This window comes from Dipodomys merriami, unplaced genomic scaffold (assembly GCF_024711535.1).
Source record: "Dipodomys merriami isolate MVZ:Mamm:240054 unplaced genomic scaffold, mDipMer1.0.p SCAF_30, whole genome shotgun sequence".
Lineage (NCBI taxonomy): Eukaryota > Metazoa > Chordata > Mammalia > Rodentia > Heteromyidae > Dipodomys > Dipodomys merriami.
In genome coordinates this window covers 1050852-1066327 of record NW_027204493.1, presented here as the reverse complement: position 1 = coordinate 1066327, position 15476 = coordinate 1050852, and the positions used below count along the sequence as shown (strand labels likewise).

Below are 15476 nucleotides of genomic sequence, written 5' to 3'. Positions count from 1 at the left end.
GTGTGTGTGTGTGTGTGTGTGTGTGTGTGTGTGTGTGTGTGTGTGTGTGTAAGATCCTACCTTCTTTCTGGGCATTGTGTGTGTGTGTGTGTTTGTGTGTGTGTGTGTGTGTGTGTGTGTGTGTAAGATCCTACCTTCTTTCTGGGCATTGTGTGTGTGTGTGTGTGTGTGTGTGTGTGTGTGTGTGTGTGTGTGTGTGTGTGTGTGTGTAAGATCCTACCTTCTTTCTGGGCATTGTGTGTGTGTGTGTGTGTGTGTGTGTGTGTAAGATCCTACCTTCTTTCTGGGCATATGTGATAAATTGTATAGTTTTTCCCCGTATTTCCTCTCACTTGTCCTTGTTAAATAGATAGCCATGGTAACACAACACAAAATCACAAGTCTGTAAGTGGACTTTCTCAGGGGGACTGAGAAATCCAAAATAGGGGACTATATGGGAATCCAAAATGTTGGGTATACAAGGACCCAGAAAAAGCCACTTCTTTTCTAGGAAAGATGGGTATTGCCACCCAAGTGGCTGAGGGCCACTGATTTTTAGCCCTTGTCCGTCCATCCATCCTTCCTTGCTTCCTTCCTTCCTTTTCTCTTTTTTCTTTCCTTCCTTCTTCCCTCTACCCTGTTTCTCTCTCTCCCTCCCCTTCTCTCTTCCCCATCCTGCTTCCTTCTTTTTGTCTCTCTCCTCCCCTCCCCGTTTCCCACTCTTTCTTTCAAGTGACTTGTGCAGCGGGTGATGCTGAGGAGAAGCCCTGGGCAGCAATGTGGCCCTGAATCCTCCCAATGCCATCATGAGTTGACCCACCCATGCTGCCCTCAGACACCTCATCTTACAGCATCAGGACTAACCATCTGAGCTCAGCCCTGGCACTGCTAGAGGGCATAACCAACACTACCATAAGCCAGAGAAGATTTTATGGAAGAAAAATGGGAACTTTTCTAGAAAGTTCTAAAGAAGGATCTAAATAACTTGGGAGCTTCACTATTGCCTAAGTCACTGACCAAAGTAGGAAGACACAAGGCACAAGACTCCACACGCTGTACATGATGTGCATGACAGCCAATACATTTCTGTTCAAAGGGAAGAATGAGACTGGTAATCGTGATGGCGGTCGTTCAGCATGGCAGTGAGTCAGGAAGGAGAGGCAACCTACGCAGGAGGAACTGAGGGGAGTTGCTGAAATTTAGCTAGTGCTAACACTTGCACATGATTTGACCACACAAAACTCACATGAGGCCAGGTCCCAAACATGTCACTGTTGGAGGTGTGGCTAAGTGGCAGGTGTTCCGGTCACAAAGGTGGAGTCCTCAGCAATGGGTTAACACCTTCCTCATAGGAGTGACACAAAAGTGAGCCCACACCTTGTTTTCTCTCCTGCATGGGTCCACCTGCCTTCCACTTCCACCATGAGCGGACACAGCGTAAGGCCCATGGCTTCCCAGCCCATAGAACCATAAAGGAGAGTAAAATTCCTTCTAATATCAGCGTCTCTGCTACAGTAACAGAAAAAGGACCGAGAAAGCTAGAAACAAAAAAAATTCCTATCAGAGAGACTGACCACATCTAGATTCTCACCAGCAGACATGACTGGATTTTGTTTTCAAGTAACATACAGACTACGGTGTATGAAGGTTTGATTATTTCAGCATGAGGGATGGAAATTGGCTTCCCTGTCTTTGGTTTTTCTCCATTAAGAAAACTGATCTTCGTCAGATGCTAGTGACATGTGCCTGTAATGTTAGCTACTTGGGAGGCTGAGGCTGGAGGATGGAGGATCGAGTCCACAAGACTACATCTGAATTGAATATAGTGGTATGCGATGACAGGACCCTAGAATAGACAAGCTGTAGTCCAGCCACACTGGGAGCACGGCTCAGCAGTGGAGTACCTGCCTAGCACAGGAGGCCTGAGCTCAAATCCCTGTAACTTAAAAAAAAAAGACAAAAGATCTTTTAACTCAACTTCCTCTTCATGAGAAAACCCGTAGAGGGAGCTTACTTAGAGATCTGAAGGGTTAAGAATAACAGAGAAGGGAGAGGCAGGACTCCCAACTTAACCTGCCTAGAAGTGGCACTTTATTAAAGCTCCTGTGTATTTCTGAGGGATTGACTCACATTGTCCTCACATTATAGTTGGGACAAGTAAGGCAGGGATGCTGAATGCTGACTCGTGCTTGGAAAGCCCTATGTCAGAGCTTGAGTGTGAGTTATCACCTTAATCCTTCCTGCATAACTGGGTATGTCACTATGGGTCTGGGCTAGGTTCTACGGTCTAGGCTAAGGTCCAGCTGAGGATCACACTGAGCTACTGAAGCATGACATCCCCTAGTTAAAACCCAGCACAAGCCACGCTCTGGTGGCTCACACTTGTAATCTGAGATACTCAGGAGGCTGAGATGTGAGGATCACAGTTCAAAATCAGGAAAGTTCATGATGACTTTTATCTCTAATTAATGACCAAAAAGCTGGAAATGGAGCTGAGGCTTGAGTGCTAGCCTTGAGTAACAAATCTCCCAGACAGAGCTCAGGCCCCTGAGTTCAAGCTCCAGAGCTGGTGTGTATACACACACACCAAAACACAAGTAAGCAAGCAAACAAACAAACCCAGCACAAAGCCTGACAAGGAAGAAGAAGTCACTGAGGATGCCAAGCCTGCCTCCTCTCCCTAGCTTTCCTGACCTGTGTCTCACAGGTGTATGCCCTGCTTCTTCAGGTCTCGGGTTGACTTGCACGTTCAAAAGACCATAGCACTTGGGAGCGTGCAACACTAACTACCTACCAGCATTCATCTCGTCCCATGGTGACCTGAGCTCGCTCTCGGATGAGCTGTCTGAGGAAAGGTGTTTTGTCTTCCCTGTCTTTATAGAAGAGCTAGAGGTTTGGTTTTGTTAGGAAGACCTCACATTCTGGTCCTGGTGCTAAGTGGATCCATGAGAAGCCATCATTATTGGTGTAGCACAGACCCTTTAAGTGTGGACCCCCTCCACCCCTGACACACAGGGATTCAGGGAAATCCTCAGCCAGCAGCCCTGGCCACATCTCCTGCAAATGAGTGCAGAGTCTCTAGCTCCTCTAACCACAGACCCCACAGCTACCTAAGCCAATCCAACCCTGGTACCCCATACACACATATAAAATGCTCCTCCAAGTTTACGTTTGGTGGAGATCCAGGTCCAACAGTGACTGAATGTTCTCCCAGCCATGGCCACGTGGAGATCCCTGAGGCTAGGGTTGGACTCCACTATCTGCAACCCCATGAGACCCTTCATGAGCACAGAATGTGGTGGGTGTCTGGATAGTGTCTGCAGCACAGTGGGAAGCAGCGGGGGCCCGTAGGGGGGATGTTGAAGGCCACCGGCTGGAGGACAGCAGCACCAGAAAGCATCCAGATGTGGTACAGTTGCAGGATGATGGGGAAGGAGAGGGGAGCAGTCATGGAACACCAACTCTGGTATGAGACTCACCACCTTCTACATGTGCTCCAGACCAAGCCGTGGACTTCTTAGCCTGGGCTTCATCACCTTGGGAGAATGAAACTGGGTTAAATACACCTGGAGATTCTTTCTAGCTTAAAAAAAATTCTATTTCAGCCCTTTAAAAAGATGGATGAGGGTTGGGAAGGTGGCTCAGTGGTAGAGTGCTTGCCTTGCATGCATGAGGCCCTGGGTTTGATTCCTCAGCACCACATAAACAGAAAAAGCTGGAAGTGGTGCTTTGGCTCAAGTGGTAGGGCACTAGCCTTAAGCTGAAGAGCTGAGGGACAGTGCTCAGGCCCAGAGTTCAGGCCCCATGACCGACAAAAAACAAAAAACAAAAAACAAAATAAAAGATGGATGAGCTGGGTACCAATGGCTCACACTTGTAATCCTAGCTACAGGAGGCTGAGATGTGAGGATTGCGGTTCAAAGCCAGCCAGGGCAGGAAACCTATGGGACTCTCATCTCCAATAACTAGCAAAAAGCTGGAAGTGGAGCTGTGGCTCAAATGGTAGACTGCTATCTTTGAGCAAAAGAAGCTCAGGGATATAGCCTGGGCCCTGAGTTCAAGCCTCAGGACCAGCACATAAAAGAAAAAAAAAAGAAAAAAAAAAAAAACAAAAACCATGAGTGCTGACACCAGCCACAGCATGTAGTCTCTAACTAGTACCTGGTAATGGGTGACTGAATAAATTAATGAACCAACGCTGATAAGGTTATGAGGATTCCTAAGCAATAACAGATACACAACATCCACACCCATGCACACACTACTATGCACATGTCATTTTCTCTCGAGAATAGCGAACTGTTAAGATCTGTGTACTTCAAACTGAAAACAAGATCAGAGGTCAGAATAATCCTCTTCCATCTTCCTCTCCCTGCAACATGGGTCTACTAATCTAATAAGAAAGACAGAAGAAAAAAAAAAAAGAAAGACAGAAGAGACACACAAGAAGAACACACACAACTTTCACACAAGATACATTCAGATATGGTCAAGTAATGTCCCTGACATCTTGCAAGTCAGACCTGTCAATTAAAATTATATATGGGGAAGAGATGACCGAGGCTTGGTCAATCAGGAATAAGAAGGGCACTCAAAGGTTTAACTGAAACGTTTCATACTAGGATGATTTAGACGTGAAGACAGGAGTCCAGCAGGGTGCAGCATCTGGAGACCAGCAACTGTGGGAGAGCAATTAGTACCTCCAGGTTCGAAAAGCAAGGAGAGGAGGAAGCAGGGCTATTAGACTATATAATGACTGGAACCCTGAAAGTGAGCTGCTCCTCAAGAGCTTCGAGAAATCAGCAATGGCAGAACCTCTACAAAGTAGGGAGGAGGACAGGGGGGTGATACACACCCCAACTCTCTCTCTTCTTGCTTTGTGATGCCCGGCCTCCACTAGCACAGCCCAGCGAGAAGCAGAAGGCAAAAAGAAGCAGATGCTGCAGGCCATGGAGGCAATCCTCTTGGTAGAGCAAGGAGTAAAATTGGGGAGATAGTAGAGGAATGAGAACACACAAACGCATACATGGATTAGATATGTACTCGTCCCAAATACATCTGACCTTTGGAAAAAAGATTGTAATTCTGCAAAAAGATTTCATCACAGGATGAATGGAAATGGAAACAGTAAGGTGATATATATGAGAATGGGGATTATTAAGGTAAAAAAAATTCTCTGGAATGTTTATACTGTTTAATACATTGTATATTTGTCTACAAAGGGACTAATGAGTGAAACTGTTAAGCCCACAGCCCTTGAACCAGACAAAATGGCCCTGTAGATTTTTCCTTTATTCTCCATCCCCACAAATATCCCCCAAGTTCCAAACAGAAACTCTCAAAGCTTGCACACTACTGCCTTTTTTTTGTTCACTGACATTTTCTAACAGCAGTGAAGACAAGAATCTCAGAGGCCAGTCTTAAAGAATGATCGAGAGAATCACAGCACCTCTAGACTCCAAAGTGTAACCAGACAGGCATTGAACAACCACCTAGAAAACACTACTTGGCAAGCAGCATTTCAGGGAACCCCATTTTAAAGAGCAATTCTCTGCCAGTGCATGTTCAACCTGTAACCCGTCACTGCAACAAGTGCCCCAAATATTAGTGTCTTGCAAGGCTGTCTGCTTTTGTGTTGTTTGTACTGACAGTGACAGGAATCTGGACAACCTCTCTTGGTGGTTAGCTGGAGAGAGACAGGAGGGAGGAGAAGGAAGAGAATTAAAAATAAAAAATGTCTCAGCATCACCTCCCAATTAGGCTTCCCATGTCTGGGATTTCTCAAGACAGCCTCAGATAATCTAACCCATACTACTTTTATGTCCAATTCTGCAGAAGGAGTTGCAGGGTGAGAGAGGAGCAGGGGGAATTAATGGGTCTGTAATAACATGAGAAGTCTTGGTGGTCTCTTATTCAAATAGTGTTTTAATTCCTGGTTGATGTTGTTTTTTTTAATCACAGGTGATATGATGTTTAGGTTACAAGGATGAGGCAGATAGTATAAAGTATACAAGTTGTAGAGTATAGGATGGGCCCTGGAAGTTCATGGCTTATATCTGAATCTCTGTTCTATTTCTGAGATGGTTAAAAACCCTGGTCCTTGTAAACACATTGTGTCTCAGTGAATTCCTTTGCAAAGTGGAATAATAGCATCTTCTGTCCAGTATTCTTACAAGCATCAGCTCACCTATGACATGCATACAGTGCTTCGTGGATAGTGTATTATGATATGAGCACTGCTCTTAAGGTCTTGGTTTAGGAAGAGACAGATTTAAACAGGACAATGAGGACATAATGCTAAGAGTAATTTAAGGTTTCCCTTCGGTCTGTTATGTAGCCATTGAACAGCTCTGACAGGTTTTTCATTCATAAAAATAGACTGCATCATGGCCATTTGAATGAAACTGGGAAACACAGAAACAGCGGTCTCCTTTCTCCTACATTCTTGTCTCCTGACACCACAGAGCCCTTCCAGAATTCATGTCATCTTCAGAGTCTGGGATGCAAAGAGACAACAGTGGGCGACAGGAGTCAAAACCAGTGGTTGGCTTTTCACAGGTTAGCCTGCATGAGGTTATGTCACTGAAATGTCATTTAAAAAGACATCACTTCAGTGACAGCCCAGGATATCCCAGAGGACTGGGATCAGCTGGCAATCTCCAAAGCAAAGAATCTCCTTTTGCCTCTAAATGTCTCTTAGTATCATCTACATACAAAATAGGCAATATAGGCTGGGAATGTGGCTTAGTGGTTGAGTGCTTGCTAATTCATGAAGCCCCGGGTCCGTTTCCTCAGTACCACATAAACAGAAAAATCTGGAAGTGGTGCTGTGGCTCAAGTGGTAGAGTGCTAACCTTGAGCAAAAGAAACTAAGGGACAGTGCCCAGGCCCTGGATTCAAGTTCCAGGACTGGCAATTAAGGGAGAGAGAGAGGGAGAGAGAGAGAGAGAGACAGAGACAGAGACAGAGACAGAGACAGAGACAGAGACAGAGAGAGAAAGAAAGAAAGAAAGAAAGAAAAGAGAAAGAGAGAGGGAGGAAAGGAAGGAAGGGAGGGAGGGGAGAATGGGAGAAAAGGAAGGAAGGGAGGGAGGGGAGAGAGGGAGGAAAAGAAGGAAAGAGAGAAAAAGAAGGAAAGAAAGCAGGTAGGCAATATAGAGAAGAATCAAAACAAGAAGCAAATAACAAACCTGAGCCACCCTGTGTTTTTTAGACTCTTTTCAGTCATATGGCCATCCATAAATAACCCCCCCTGGGTATCAGTTTGGCAGCAAATGATACCACAGTGACTCCCAATGGCCTAAACAGGGAGGAAATGAATGGAATCACGTGACCGGAAGTGAGGAGGAAGGGCAGGGCTCTCTCCCACATGAAGGCTTCATGCTAAGGCTAGCAGCCAGAAGCAATTCCATATAGCTGCATGCAGAAGAAGCCAGAAGGCCAGAAGGGTTTTCCCCCTTAGGAATGAACAAACTTTCCCTAAAACTCCACATCTGTCTTCACACCTCTTCATTGCAGGTTCTTTTCTAAACCTGATTCAGGAGTAGAGATGGAGGCAGGTGACCCCAATGGGCTAGTATCCCAGAGCAAAGCTTCCAAGCCCACACAGCCTCATCACACAGCGGGCAGGTGCTGAGGACCAAAGATGGAACCCAACATGAATCTACTTCCAAGAGGTTAATGTCACATCCAGCTCTCCTCACTGATGGAAGCCTGTAAGCCACAGCATCAAGCATTCACAAATGCTCTGTGCCCAGTGGCAGCATAAGGACTGGATGGAGAAAACTTTATCACGTTGATATAAATGGCTGACAGCCACTCTGTTCAGAGCACTGGGCAGTCCTACATGGCTGAGATCAAAGTACAATATGCAATGGGGTCTACCTGCATGTCTGCCCCAGCAGGTACCTGTAGTAGCAGGAAGAACTAAGGCGAAGGAAAGTGAAGGCATCAGGCAGTAGGCTCACTTGCTAGTAAATATGATGGACTAAAAGGAGATTCATAAAGATTTTCTAAAGTTTGGGGGGAAGCCAGGAAGTTCAACTCAAAAGATAAAGTGAACAAGAGAAAGGATGGTTCCAACAAAATGTGGAAGCTGGCAAGCACTGGAAATGGAAATTAACTTTGCTGATGAGAAAGGGGAAGTTCCAAACCTGGCCCAGGGATACACGAGGCTGGAAGTAGGGAGGATCCATGCCCAGAGTCCTAGGTCCTCCTGGAATTGGGAGCACCATACATTGAAGGTGCAGTGAGACTCCCCCAAAGCAGGAGGGCTTGCCTAGGGTTTATGTATGACAGTCAGACCCCTGTATCATCTCCCTTCCTCTGGTTTCAGGTGAGGAACTGTATTCTGTTACCTGGAGATTCTGCTAAGTCACCACAGCTCTGGACAAAGACAAGCTAGGCCATAGCTAGGCAAAGCAGAACCACTCAAAAACAAACGAACAAGGGAAGAGCTGGCCACCACTGGTTTACACCCATAATCCTAGCAGTTAACTAAGGAGGCTAAGGTTCGAAGCTAGCCTCAGCAGGAAAATCTGTAAGGCTCTTATCTTCTTTGTGAGAACCTGAAAATCCAAGCTGTGAGACCCCGAAAGGATCGGGGGTTGGAATGCCTTCTCCCAATACACTCTAGAAACACTGAGAGTTTTTCGGGAAAGGTCAATCAGTCCTGGCTTAATGGGAGCTCAGATTCCAGTCTAAACCCTGTGAGAACCTACACATACACTTAGGTTTATGCAAATTGAAGGCTGTTTATTGTTTAGCTCTCCTCAGACTAAGAAGGTCACCTACCATTTGTATACAAAATATTGTCACAAGTTGAAGTTTATACCTTACTTCCCAGCACAAGAGCAGTAAAAACCTGGGTTAATAAAACCTTGAGCTCTGTTGCCGGTAGAAGGCTACAGGTCAAATCTCTCACTGTCTGGTCTCCCGTTATTGTGTTGCTCCAGGTCGCGTTGGATTAAGGAGCACGCAGCCGGTGCTTAAGTACCAATAAGCCAGAAATGAGCCAGGCACCAGTTACTCATGCCTGTGATCCTCAGGAGATATGAGAACAGCAGTTCAAAGCCAGCCCAGGCTTACCTCCAATTAACAACCAAAAAACCAGAAGTAGAGTTGCCAGTCTTACGCACAAAAAGCTCAAGGACACTGCAGCAGGCCATGAGTTCAAGCCTTTAAGTCTCAATACCAACACACACACACACACACACATACCCCACAGGGTAAAAAAAGAAAGTCTCCATATCAATGGTTAGATTTGGTTTTCCTCCTATCTGGTCTTAGTGTGTAAGGTCTGCTCCTGGATGGCAAGCAGACTCCACCCTCCTCACAGCAAAGTCTCCGCCCAGTACCTGCGTTACCTAGGCAACTCGCACACCTGGAAGAGGTCACATCTGCATCTGCTGAGATCACATCTGAATTTGATGTGGCCACACCTTTTTCTGCCCATACCCTAGATAAGGCCTAGCCCAGGCCCAGATGAGCTCTTTTCTGGGTCTCTTTCTCAGCTCTTTCCCAGTTCTCTTTCCCAGCTCGTTGCCAGCTCTCTTTCCCAGGTCTTTGCCAGCCATGTGGAGTGCCAACCTTGCCTGGTTCCAGCAGGTCTACTGAATAAACTTACCCCTTACCTGAATACCACGTGCATGGTGCTGTTCTTACTCAGCCACCTCTTTTAAAAAACCTAACAGCAACCAAGTCTCCTCTCCAAGTTTTTTCTTCACCTGGGCATTTCCCCAGAGAAGAATGGGCTGCCTCCAATGATAGGAGTTTTCCAATGAGACACAAGCCAGCTAATCTTAAGAGTACTAACAGCATGTTCCAGTCACCCACAAATCTCTTAACATTCATCAGTACCTGGCCTCAGCAAGGTTGTCCAACCTCAGGACTACATGTGGAAAGTTGACTGGGTGCCAGTCATTGTTCTGGGGTGTGCGACACTGCTCGGGGGTCCTTGTCAGAAAGAAGGAGCCATTCCTGAGTGCAGGTTTCCATCCCTGCTGACCTTCCAATTAGCTTTCCAGTGTCTGGTCAAGGGTCCTCAGACATTTGAGGAAAGCCTTTCAACATGGAGGAGATTCCAAAACAAAAATAAACAAAACTGAAGGGGAAATCAGAGGAAACAGAAACAATGCAGGGAGGAGAGAAATACTTCAAAGAAGCTTTAATGAGTTCTGCAGAGCTGAGAAGTTTTGCATCCACCAAACAATAACAGGAGGTTAAAAGAAAATCTCAGAATTTCAAGGAACTCTTCCAGAGTCAAAAATGTGAAGGCAGACATAAAAATGGAATATATAGGTTGAGACAAGATGAGGACATTTTCCAGGAAGTAGAATTATTTTAAAAGGAAATAGAAAGTAGTAAAGGAAAAGAAATGTAAAGATCCAGTTCCTGGGGTTGGGAAGGTGGCTCAGAGATAGAGTGCTTGCATGCATGAGGCCCTGGGTTCAATTCCTCAGCACCACATAAGCAGAAAAAGCTGCAAGTGGCGCTGTGGCTCAAGTGGTCAAGTGCTAGCCTTAAGCTAAAGAGCTGAGGGACAGTGCCCAGGCCCAGAGTTCAGGCCTCAGGATCAACCAAAAAAAAAAAAAAAAGAAATGATCAAGTTCCTGAGATCCATCTTCCAATGAATAAGTTTTAATTTTATTTTTTGTTGGTTGTGGGGCTTGAAGAGAACTTATTTATTTATTTGCAATTTTTATTGTGATTAAGTGATTACATAAATTTCACAAATTTCAGAGTATTGTGGGATAGTGACACTTAAAGTCACAAACACATTCTAACCTTCATGGGCAAATTGTCTTTATCGTGATCTATAGAGTTTATGAGTTCTATGAGCTTTGACAATACAGTTATTTCTTCCACATAAGGTGATATGTACAAAGAAATTTTATTTTTTAAACTCTTTAGAAAACTGTTCAGTTGGGGCTGGAAATATGGCTTAGTGGTAGAGTGCTTGCCTTGCATGCATGAAGCCCTGGGTTTGATTCCTCAGTACCATATAAACAGAAAAAGCCAGAAGTGGCACTGTGGCTCAAGTGGTAGAGTGCTAGCCTTGAGCAAAAACAGCTCAGGGACAGTGTCCAAGCCCTGAGTTCAAGCCCCAGAATTGACAGCAAAAAGAAAAAAAGGAAGAAAGAAAGGAAAACTGTTCAGTTTCTTAGAAAAAAGGCTGCCATTCAAGATGTAATAAAGTTTCACTGCCAGAGAAGGGATATTACAAGGGACACAGAGGAAATCCTGAAGTCCTTCAGTGAGTGGGAAATGGATTGGAAGCATCAGGAACTAGAAGGACATCTGATAACTCATCAGGAGTGCAGAAACCTTAAGACATTACTTCCCAAGTTCAAAGGGAAAGAGGTTTTCACCATGGACGTCAGGCACTGCCCAAACTGTCAATCAACCTTGGAGGATTTTTTATAAGTACTACCCTTGTTATGTCTTCATGGAACTTCTTTCTGGAAGATACATTTTACCAGGAAGAGAACTTAAAAAGGAAGACATGGAGGTTTAGAAGACAGAGGATACGACATGAGAAGGAGAAAGAATGAATACTGAGTGTGATGCTGGGGACCCTGGGGCTGACCTCAGCAGTGGCCATTCCAGGGTGTGGAGGGCCAGCTGCTCAGTGAGGATCCCCAGGGTGGAAGACACAAGTCGTGCAGCAATCAGCAGAGCTGAGAGTCTCTGGGACACAGGAGTAGAGCTAGTGGCCTGCTCTCACTGGTTATCAGTCTTGAATCTCTGTTTTGCTAAGGGTCAGCCTCAGTCTTTGATTTTCCCACCTATGGCAAGGACAACAAGTGTGCACCAGCTGACTGAGATCGAGGAAAGTTCTCAATAGCTCCACCCCACCCCCCCATCCGCAAGACTGGCCTCAAATCCTGAGCCTCCCAGTCTCTACCTGTAAGTAGGTGGAACTGCAGATGTGAACCACTGTGTCCATACGTGTATTTTTGAGATAAAGGAAGACTATAAATTGAATGTCAGAGAGATACTCAGGAAAAGATTCCCAAGTGGCAACTTGGTGCACTCTCTCTCTAGAGGGGAGAGCATGAGTACTGAGCAAAGCCTGGGTGAAACAGGGTCCAGCAACATGGCAGTTGTACAGGTGATGTCTCAGGAGACAGGGTGGAGCAGGGGGGCCCATCAACAAATGACTGAACTATTTCTTGCCTGGAACAGGCACAGCATTGGATAATTCATGGAAGGGAAAGGCAAACAGAGACAGGACTTGGTCAGGTGCTGGTGGCTCAAGCCTACAATCTTAGCTACTCCCGAGACTGAGATCTGAAGATCATGGTTCAAAGTCAGCCTGGGCAGGAAAGTCTGAGAGACTCTCATCTCCAATAAACTATGTAGAAAGAGCTGTAAGTGGCTCAAGTGGTAGAGGGGCTAACTTGAGCAAAAGAGGCTCAGGGACAGTGCTCAGGCCCTAAGTTCAAGCCCAGGATCTGCATGCACGGGCGGGCGGGCACGCGCACATTCTCTCTCTCTCTCTCTCTCTCTCTCTCTCTCTCTCTCTCTCACACACACACACACACACACACACACAAACAAACAAAAAAAAGAAAAAGAGTATTTGGAATCTGCTGCCCTTGGGTCTTCCTCTCGATGAGGGGAGGCTGAAAACTCGGACTTGTTAGATCTAGCAGTGCAGGCTCAGAGCGCAGGGCTGCACAGCTAAGCGGGGCTCCTCATTCTTCCTGTCCAGTTCCTGGGGCCTATGCCTTCTTCCCAGTCCATGTGAGACACTTCCTCTAGGACCTGACAGCGGCCTCCGTCCCAAAGCTGCTCCTACGCCAAGCCTTTCATCTTCAATGTTCTAAAAAAGTTCATTTGCAAGGGTATTTGCATATTGAATATAGACACACCGGCGTCGTTTCCAGAGTTCGTACTCTCACCCTTCTATCAGGCTTAGCTTGATATGTGTTTTTGAGAAAAGCACCGTTTGCAGTCACAAAAATCTTTTCTCCCCATTTTATCCTAATATGATAGCCTGCCTGGGGGCGGGGGGGGGGGAGACAGTCCTTACCAAGCATCTTTCATTTTTGAAACTCTTTCGATCTGTGGGTAATCTAATCACAACATTTTGTACAACAGTCCTGGGCTGTTGTCCAAGCCGACTGTTGGGTCGTTTGCGGTACAGACCCCGGGCTCAAAGGAGAGCCGCCTCTGTGGGGCCATGAACGGGGTCCCTCCGGCTGGGGGACAGGTCAGCCAGGCCCAGATGTGGAAGCAGAGGGGGCAGATGTGTGGATTGCGGGGGGGGGGGGTGCCAGGCCTGGGCACCCAGCGCCACAGTCCCTCTTAGAAGAGACACCGGAGAAACTTCACACACAACAGGCGCCTCCTTCTGTCCAAAGGGAGACCCACCCGCTCCGATCCAAACCAGTCCTCCGGACACACAAAGTCTACGATCACAAACCAACCAGCACCCGCCCAGGTCACCCCCCCCCCCCCCCAGGGGCCTGGGACGAAGGGTCCGGCCACAGCTGCTCTGGGTCTCCACCTGCCCACAGTCATGAACTCAGCTCGCGATAGTCCTCGGGGTGACACCTGCCCCCCCCCCCCCGTTCCAGGTGTGGGCCGCGCCCTACCTCCAGCGGAGAAGTCACTCGGGAAGCGGCTCCGGCCCGGGCTTCCACCAGCGCGTTTCCCGAAGCAGCAGGCTCGGGGTGGGTAATCCGCTTGGGCTGGGCCTCCCAGGGGGCAGGGGGAGAGGTCATTTGCCTAATCACCTGCGGACAGGCCCCGGGGCGGGGGCGCAGCGAGGCCGGGCTGGGCGGGCTCCCGATCCCCGCGCGCACGCCGGCGAGGTTCCCGCAGGAGTCCCCGAGTGCTCCCCGGGGTGGGCTGCGGAGGCCCCCTCCCTCCCCCTTCCCTCCCTCCTTGGCGGGCTGGGAGGTTAGGAAAAGATGGTAATGCAATCCCGCGGCGGCCCGTCCCTCCCGGCCACACTTGTCAAAACTTCCCGGCCTGGCGGCCACCCCTCCCCGTCCCTCCCGTCCCTCCCCGCCCCGGGCGGGCGCGCGGGAGGAAGCCGCCCCCGAGCCAGGCCCGCGGGAGCCTGGGGTTTCTCTTTCAGACCCTGCGGTGTTTACATCCAGCGCGGCTTCCTGCGTGCATCCCCACCCTGGGATCCCCGATCCCCAAGTTCTCTCAGTCACCCCAAGAAAAGCCACACCTCCCTGGCTCGGGTCCTAATCACTCCGTATCACAATCCACAGAAGCCTGGCTTCTTCTTACTTAAAAATAAGAAAGAAAAATCACAACCAGCATACCGGCAGGACACCGAGGGACTGGCCAGAAATCTCCTAGATTCTCTCTGCTGGAGTAACCAAATTCAGCACCCCTGAACTACGATCTCCAATGACCGCACAGCTCAAGAATTTCCTTTATACCTTCTCCCGCGCCTGCCCCTCCCATCTTCTGCGGGGTTCAGTCAACAAGTTGTCCCCAAGAGGGCTCCCCCCCCAAAAAAGGGGGACTATGCTGCCTGTACAGCCATCCCTCCAGCTGCTAACCGATGAGGAAGCCGACCCACGAGGCCAAATTGTTTACATCACACCCACCGAGGGCTTCCTGTCTGAAATTAATGGGAAGACAAACACGACAGGAAAAGAGTGTTTGCTTTTCTTGAAGCAGGAGGAGGGGAGATGGCAGAGGGGGAGGGAGGAGGGGGGAGGAAACCGACCCACCCCACAGTATTTCATTGCTTTTCGAAACTTCAACTGTATTTTATTCCATGTTTCTATTCCTACAACTTGTTGAAAAGTTAAAAGCTATGCTGTGCCAAAACTCAAACCATTAAGGAACTCAAAACACCATTTCACCTTGCTTTGGGAGGGGTCCAAGTGGTAACTGCTAGGGGAAGCTGAGCCCCTGAGCTTGGTTCTGGAGAGTTCTGGAGGTTGACTGGCACAAACCTCAGCAGGGGACAGCTCCAGCTGTGTCCCCCCTCCCCCCCCCCCCCCCCCCGGGCTTCACGGTCAGGCAAACAGCCTCCCCATTCCTTGGGTTTGTATCACACTCTAGTTGGAGACTGTCTTCCAACCCTAGGTCTCTAAGCTATCTTTCTCAATGGAGGCATCAGGCCGCCCCTGAAAGAAAAGGAGCTTTGAAAAAGAGATCTGGTGGAATCTGAAGCAATTAATTATAATAGAGGAGATCAGTGATAGCTGCACGAAGTACCCAGGACCAATACTGCCACTGAAATGGGTCATTACAGTCTTGGAGGGGCCAACGCGTGTCAAGCCCAGGCTGGAACCGTGCCCATACCACCCGAAGGACACACTTCAAGTAATTAGCCTAATTACCAGTCCTGGAATTGTCCCCAGTTGCTTCATTCGGGTCCACACAAGAACAAACCGGAAACAGGCAGGAAATAGTCACTAACTGCATCAAGTCCTCCCCTCCCCTGGAGAGGCTGGAAGGAAACCAAACCCCAGGGTAAAGTTGTGGGTACTGCAGCCGACACCAGCTGATGGAGCTGA

The 15476-nt window shown here is 47.9% G+C and overlaps 1 protein-coding gene across 7 annotated transcripts in view; it reads right to left on the bottom strand.

Annotated features, from left to right (window-relative positions):
- Pdzd2 (PDZ domain containing 2) overlaps positions 1-15476 on the bottom strand; it is a 362844-nt gene that overhangs the window by 189676 nt on the left and 157692 nt on the right. Inside the window, exon 1 of one of the 7 annotated variants that reach the window (XM_070040975.1) lies at positions 14265-14352. The exons of 5 other annotated variants lie outside the window; for them this stretch is intronic. The gene's annotated coding sequence lies outside the window, so the exon portion shown is untranslated. Of the gene's footprint in view, positions 1-13580; positions 13784-14264; positions 14353-15476 lie in introns of those variants that run through there. One more of the 7 variants, XM_070040974.1, reaches the window with a different exon arrangement.